Source organism: Myotis brandtii, unplaced genomic scaffold (genome assembly GCF_000412655.1).
Source record: "Myotis brandtii unplaced genomic scaffold, ASM41265v1 scaffold2877, whole genome shotgun sequence".
Classification (NCBI taxonomy): domain Eukaryota; kingdom Metazoa; phylum Chordata; class Mammalia; order Chiroptera; family Vespertilionidae; genus Myotis; species Myotis brandtii.
In genome coordinates, this window is record NW_005360994.1 from 24,049 (window position 1) to 30,939 (window position 6,891).

The 6,891-nt window shown below is 36.6% G+C and overlaps 1 pseudogene; it reads right to left on the reverse strand.

The window, feature by feature from the left end:
• Positions 1-3,022: 3,022 nt before the first annotated feature.
• The window catches only part of LOC102258913, a 35,302-nt pseudogene continuing 31,433 nt past the window's right edge, over positions 3,023-6,891 (reverse strand).

The window sequence follows — 6,891 nt, forward strand, 5'->3', positions numbered from 1 at the left end:
TGGTAGCAGTAATAATACTGGTTAAAAATAAAAATGTAGTAATTGAAAGGGTAAAATCAGGTGATGGAAAAAGAAGAAAAAGAAAAAAAAATTGGTTTCTTAGTAAAAAGGCGAAAAAAGAGAAAAAAAAAAAAAAAAAAAAAATTTGCAGTAGTGATGGTCTTTCGGTTCTTCTACTCTTCAGCCTGGTTCGCCTTAGTCCTGCCAGGTATCTAGGAGAGTGTTGAATTTCCCTGCGTTACACTGTTCCTCTGTGTTGTAAATCACAGTCCTGATTTTAAAGCAGGCCGTATTTGTGATCCAGTCTGCCTTAATTTGTATTCACCTAAGAGTCAGTTTGTGGCTCAGCCTCTGGGTGGCAGTGTTTTTGGGTTGGCCTCTCCTTAAGCAGTCTTGACAGTGGTTTCAAGGACCTGAAATATGTGGTATCTAAACATTCAGGTCATTTTTCCTTTGTAACTAGGGATTTTATCCTGAATTGGAGGACCAGGATTCCAGTAACTGAAAACTCCTGGAGTTGATTTGTCAATAATTGAGGAGTATTACTAGTAAGGCACAGCCCCAGGCATCATAGCAATGGAGTGAAAGGAAGGCAGAGGTCTAAGATAAAATTTAGATCAATTTCTCTCTCTCACACACACACACACACACACACACTCTGTAATATCCACCTTGCAATCCCTTGTTTCATCAAAGATCATCCAAAGTGAGGAATTTAGATATCCCTGTGGCCATGCAGTGATGAGAGCAGATAATAATTGACAAGAAAGTCCATTTAGTTAATTAATTAATTAATTAATCTATTTATTTTGACTTTTTCTTCTTTGGGGATAAATTTGGGAGTAAAAATTTCAAAAGACAGGGGATGGTGGGAATATCAATTGCAGATATCATGCCTCTGCTATCTCTTTGGGGAACTGGCTCTTTTCTTGTTCCTGCAAACTTGTACCTCACTGCAAAAGTAAGGCAACAAAACACTGTTAAGTAATCTCACAGTTGTACTTCTTACATTTACTTCATTTCTGTGAATAATAACATTTTTTATTAAAAAAATAGAGGCCCAGTGCATGACATTTGTGCACTTGAGGAGGGGGTGTTCCTCAGCCCGGCCTGCGCCCTCTTGCAGTCCAGGAGCCCTCAGGGGATGTCAGCCGGACATCCTTAGTGCTGCAGTGGAGGCAGGAGAGGCTCCTGCCACCACCACTGCGCTGGCCAACTGTCACCCTGACTTCTGGCTGAGCAGCACTCCCCACAGGGGGAGCTCATTGACCGCCAGGGGCCAGCTCTTGCATTGAGCATCTGTCCCCTTGTGATCATTGTGTGTCATAGGGACTGGTTATTCCACCATTTGGTCAATTTGCATATTACCCTTTTATTATATAGGATATAATGTTGACATTATTGCAGGTGGACATCCCCTTGTAACCTCCTTTTTTCCCACATTCACCCTCCCCCATGGGCTATGCATATATTTTCTTTAGTTAACGCCCTCACTCATCTTCTTTATCCAGTCATTGCCACCCACTTCCCACAGGTATCGACCAGTCTGTTCCATGTATCCTTGTTTCTGGTTCCATTTTGTTTATCAGATTATTTTGTCCATTAGATTTCATAATTCTTTCACCAAGTTATTTTTATTTTTTAAATCAAAGCAAGAATAGTAAAGTTGAAAGTAAACTAATATGTATTCTTAAAATCATTTATTTCAGTCGCAGTGAGAGGCAAACAAAAATAAATAGATGGCATACTTGATGACTAATTATGTGCTAGCCATGACAGAAGTTATTGAAAATATTCTGTGGTTTAATTTTCACAATAATACATCAGGTAAATTTCATATTATTTTACAAATGTGAAACTGAATTGTGAACAATTTAGATTACTTGAACAAGGCTAATATGCAGTAACACCAGACATAATAAAATTTTCAGTCACACACACACATATACGCATGTGCATGCGCACACAGGCTTATCTATTACTCACAGAGCTATAGTAGTCTAGATAGCAGCACAGAAGTATCTGGGATTAGAAATATGAGACTTCAGTAAAAACACCCTAGTGCCCCGAAAGGCACAAATCTGTTTCATGAGACACTTGACACAGCTTAGCTTTCTCAGTAATTAGTGGAGAAAACATTTATTCAGTTGAGACACTTACATGTTATATACTTAATGACATTTTTCTTCTCACAATGATGCTAACTATGGTGTGGTTTTACTACCCATATTATTTTAAAAAATAAAGTCAAGTCTGCCCTCAAGTATTTTATTCAAGGTTCAGTGTGCTTTTTGGAGAGACTGGACTTGAATTCAGACACTGTGAACACAAAACTTCCACACCAAGTACATATTATTTATAATATTTTCTCCTTCACTCCATGATGAATAAAGAACATTGTGGCCCTAACAGGTTTGGCTCAGTGGATAGAGCATAGGCCTGTGGACTGAAGGATCTCAGGTTTGATTCCGGTCAAGGGCATGTACCTTGGTTGCGGGTACATCCCCAGTAGGGGCTGTGCAAGAGGCAGCTGATCGATATTTCTCTCTTACTGATGTTTCTAACTCTCTATCCCTTTCCTTCCTCTCTGTAAAAAATCAATAACATATGTTTTAAAAAGAAGAACATTGTGGATAAACAGACACACCCCTGACGACTCATTCTGTAGTGAATGACTTCTACATAAGATTTTCAATAATACACAAAAGTTGTTGAAAAGCTTTCCTTCATCTTCTCAGTCAGAGACAGAGGAAATGAGATTGTAAAAATTGGTAGAGATGTTACCTCCATACATGTCTTGTTATGAGGCATTGCTCATTTTCTTTTAGATTGTAGAAAATGATAAATTAAGATTCTCTACTGATGCAAATTAGATATTGGGAAAATATGAAATGAGGCAGATTGTAAACCTTATTGATGAAGGAAGGGTGTTCAAAAGGAAAGAAAAAGGTAGCAAGGAAAAGGTGATGAGAATGGTGCAGGTAAGCAACAGGCACTAGAAGTGGGTGAGGGTATAAGAGGTTTAAGAGCTTGGAGAACACAGTTTCAGTGGGTTAGGACATTTCATAGTATTGAAATATGGATAAATATTCTGAGAAAAGGAACATGAAGAGAACTTGTAGATGAGAAATCCATGGTTAGTCACGTTAAAAAATGAGACAGTTCTAGCATCATAGTCTAATAAAACCCCAACACGGCGAGGAGGAACAGTCAGTGAGAGAGTTAATTTCAAGGGATTTGAGGAAGAGGAATCCAGAAAAGCATTATATTCAGAGTTACTCTCTAACCCTATAACCCAGTAGCCATATTTAGGTTGAAATCTAGTGCAAACATGCTGAGGATTGTTACCTTGTCTTACAAAATTCATCCTATTGGATAAAGTGTATTTTTCACCATATACCCCCAAAACCCAGGCATGTTTTTTTGACACATCCACCTCCCAGTAATGTTTCCCTGATGTAATACAGGGTGATCCCAGGACACCATAATCCTCATAATTGCCTCTCTGACACAAATCAATTGTTTTCCAATGAAAGGCAGGTGTCAATTTTCTCCGCTCCTCAGTGATGACAACCTTTGTTTTATCCATGGGATGATCCAGGGTCACATGCTGTGCTGGAAAATGATAGGGTTGGGTGAGGAAAATGATGTAACTTTATTTTTGATATTGTAAGAGAAATATTGAGAATAAAATGAGTGGGAACTGGGAAGAACTTGGTTTGGTTCTTGAAGAGAAGTATAACACTGCAGAAATATAATATGTATGTAGGTGTTGGGAGGGAAAATATGGGTCTTAACACATGAGGCCCAATAGAAACACAAAATTCTAAAAAAGGATGAGGACAGGGTGTCTTCATGTTATTGTGATTTCTCCTTACCCCAGTAGTGGTGAACATCTGTCAGTTCTGAAAAGACAAAAAATCCATAACAATAAATATAATCAAAAGTGTCTATACTAACATATATTTTCTCTCCAGATCAGGGGAAAAGACTGAAGAGAAAAGTAAGGTAGTACATGAAAGAATGAGAGGTGAGCAAGATAGCTGACCACTCCCCATTGAATATGCCCATATCATCAACACATAATATCCATCTTCCTGTCTCTCTTCCATCCACATCTAAGAACTGAATCCTTCTTCCTCTTTAATCCCCAACTTAACAAGAATCTCATTGTGACCCACTTGCTCTAGCATTCCTCACCATTAAACACTCGCAGTATCCTTCTCAGGTCAGGACCTTGGAACATTCTCCTTTGTTTCTTGGAGAAAGTTTCTGGCTTCTTCAGAGTGAAGGTCTTACTCCTATGGATGACAAAAAAAGATCCCAACACCTCTGAATTTTTGTCTCTCCAAAACCAACTTATTTTTATCTATTCATCCCATTGAGCACTTGAGAGCCCTCTTCTATGGACCCCTGAGAGAGGAGAAGTTAGATGCCTTACCTTGGAGCCAGAAGAAATGTGCTCAATCCACTTTCCCAGATGCCTTCTGTGTGACCTTGGAAAGGTGCTGACCTCTCAGAAGTACAGTTTATTCCTTTCAAAATGATAACTATTCTCTCCCTCTCAAACTCTCAAGAATCACATGAAATTATATGTAATAGTGGATTTCTTTAAAATGCAAAATTTGGTACCTTGAAATAAATTAATGTAAAAAAATGTCATAACATGAATGTAGATTCTCAATGATATGACAAGAAAGTGAGGTTTCAGAATCTGGATCCTGGTTTGTTTGAGGCATATCAAGTGTGGGAATACTGTCTGGGGAGGACCAAGACTTTTAATTCTACTCCCTAGTAAGGAGTCCTCTAGAATAACATCTAAGATTTCAGGATCTCTGGAAAAAAATATAACATTTGTAAAAGAAGACATTATGAACACTATACTAATAGTCATCTGAATTTCATGTGCTTTGAAGATACTGATATAGCCAAGTAGTGTTCAAATTTAGACACAAAGATGATGCCCTTTCATCGGACTACAAAAGTATGTGCCAAAAATGTATCAATTCTTTGCACCAGGATCAAAATATTCCTTGATTATATTGAAATATGATCCTTCTATTCCCCCTTTGCTGAGAGTTTTTAAATAGATGTTGAGTTTTGTCAAATTCTTTTTTGGGGTCTATTGACATGATTACATGATTTTTGTCTTTCAAGTTGTTCATGTAATGTATAACATTTATTGATTTGTGAATATTGTACCAGCTTTGCATCGCTGGAATAAGTTACACTTGGTCATGGTATATGATCTTTTTAATATATTGCTGGATCTGATTTGCTAATGTTTTGTTGATTTTAGCATCTATGTTCATAGGGGATTTTGGCATGTAATTATCTTTCTTTGTGGTGTCTTTATCTGGTTTTGGAATTAGGATAATGCTGGTTTCATAAAAAGAGGTTAAAATTGACCCTTCCTCTTAGATTTTTGGAATAGTTTGATGAGGATAGGTGTTAGTTCTTTTTTGAATGTTTGGTATATAACAAACCTACAGCCAACATCATACTCAGTGGGCAAAAACCATTTCCCCTAAGAACAGAACAAGACTTGGATGTCTGCTTCCACTACTGTTATTCAACATAATACTAGAAGTACTAGCCATAGTGATCAGATAAGAAGAAAATATTGAAGTCATCAAAATTGGAAAGAAGGAAGTAAAACTGTCATTATTCACAGATAAGATATTATACATAGAAAACCTTAAAGACTCCACCAAAAAACTACTAGAATTAATAAATGTACTTAGCAATGTAGCGTTATACAAAATCAACAGCCAGAAATCCATGGCATTTTTATTCACCAATAATGAATTCTCAGAAACTAAGCAAACATACTCATTTACTATTGCAGCAAAAAATTAAGATACTTAGGCATAAACTTAACTAAGGAGGTAAAATATTTGTACTTGGAAAACTATAGGATGTTGAAAAAAGATATAGAGGAAGATATAAACAAGTGGAAGAATATACCATGTTCATGGATTGGTAGAATTAACATCATTAAAATGTCCATACTACCCAAAGCAATCTATAGATTCAATACAATCCTATTAAAATATGAATGGCATACTTCACAGATCTAGAACAAATACTCTAACAATTTATATGGAACTAAGAAAGTCCCCAAATAACTGCAGCAATCTTGAGAAAGAAGAACAAAGTTGGAAGGATCACAATACCATATACCAACTTATACTACAAAGCCACTGTAACCGAAACAGCCTGCTACTGGCACAATAACAGGTGTGCAGGTCAATGAAACAGAACAGAGAATGCAGAAATCAACCCAAGACATTATGTTTAATTAATATTTGACAAAGGAGGCAAGAACATAAAATGGAGTCAAGACAGTCTCTACAATAAATGGTGTTGGGAAAATTGGACAGATACATGCAAAAAAAAAAAGAAACAACCACCAAATTACAACATATACAAGAATAAACTCAAAATGAATAAAAGACTTAAATGTAAGTCATGAAATCATAAAAATCCTAGGAGAAACCATAGGCAGCAAAATCTCAGACATCTCTCCTAGCAATATGTTTACTGATACATCTCCTAGGACAATGGAAACTAAGGAGAAAATAAACAAATGGAACTACATCAAAATAAAAAGCTTATGCACAGCAAAAGAAACCATCAACATTGCCAATGATACATCTGATAAGGGGTTAATCTTCAGAATAAATAGGGAACTCATACAACTTACCAAAAGAAAGATAAACAATCCAATCAAAAAATGGGCAAAGGACATAAATAGAAACTTCTCCAAAGTGGACATATGAAAAAATGCTCAAAGTCACTAGTAATCCAAGAGATGCAAATCAAAATGACAATGAGGTATCACCTCACCTCTGTCAGAATGTACTTGTCATTTGCTGATTTGTTGATGGT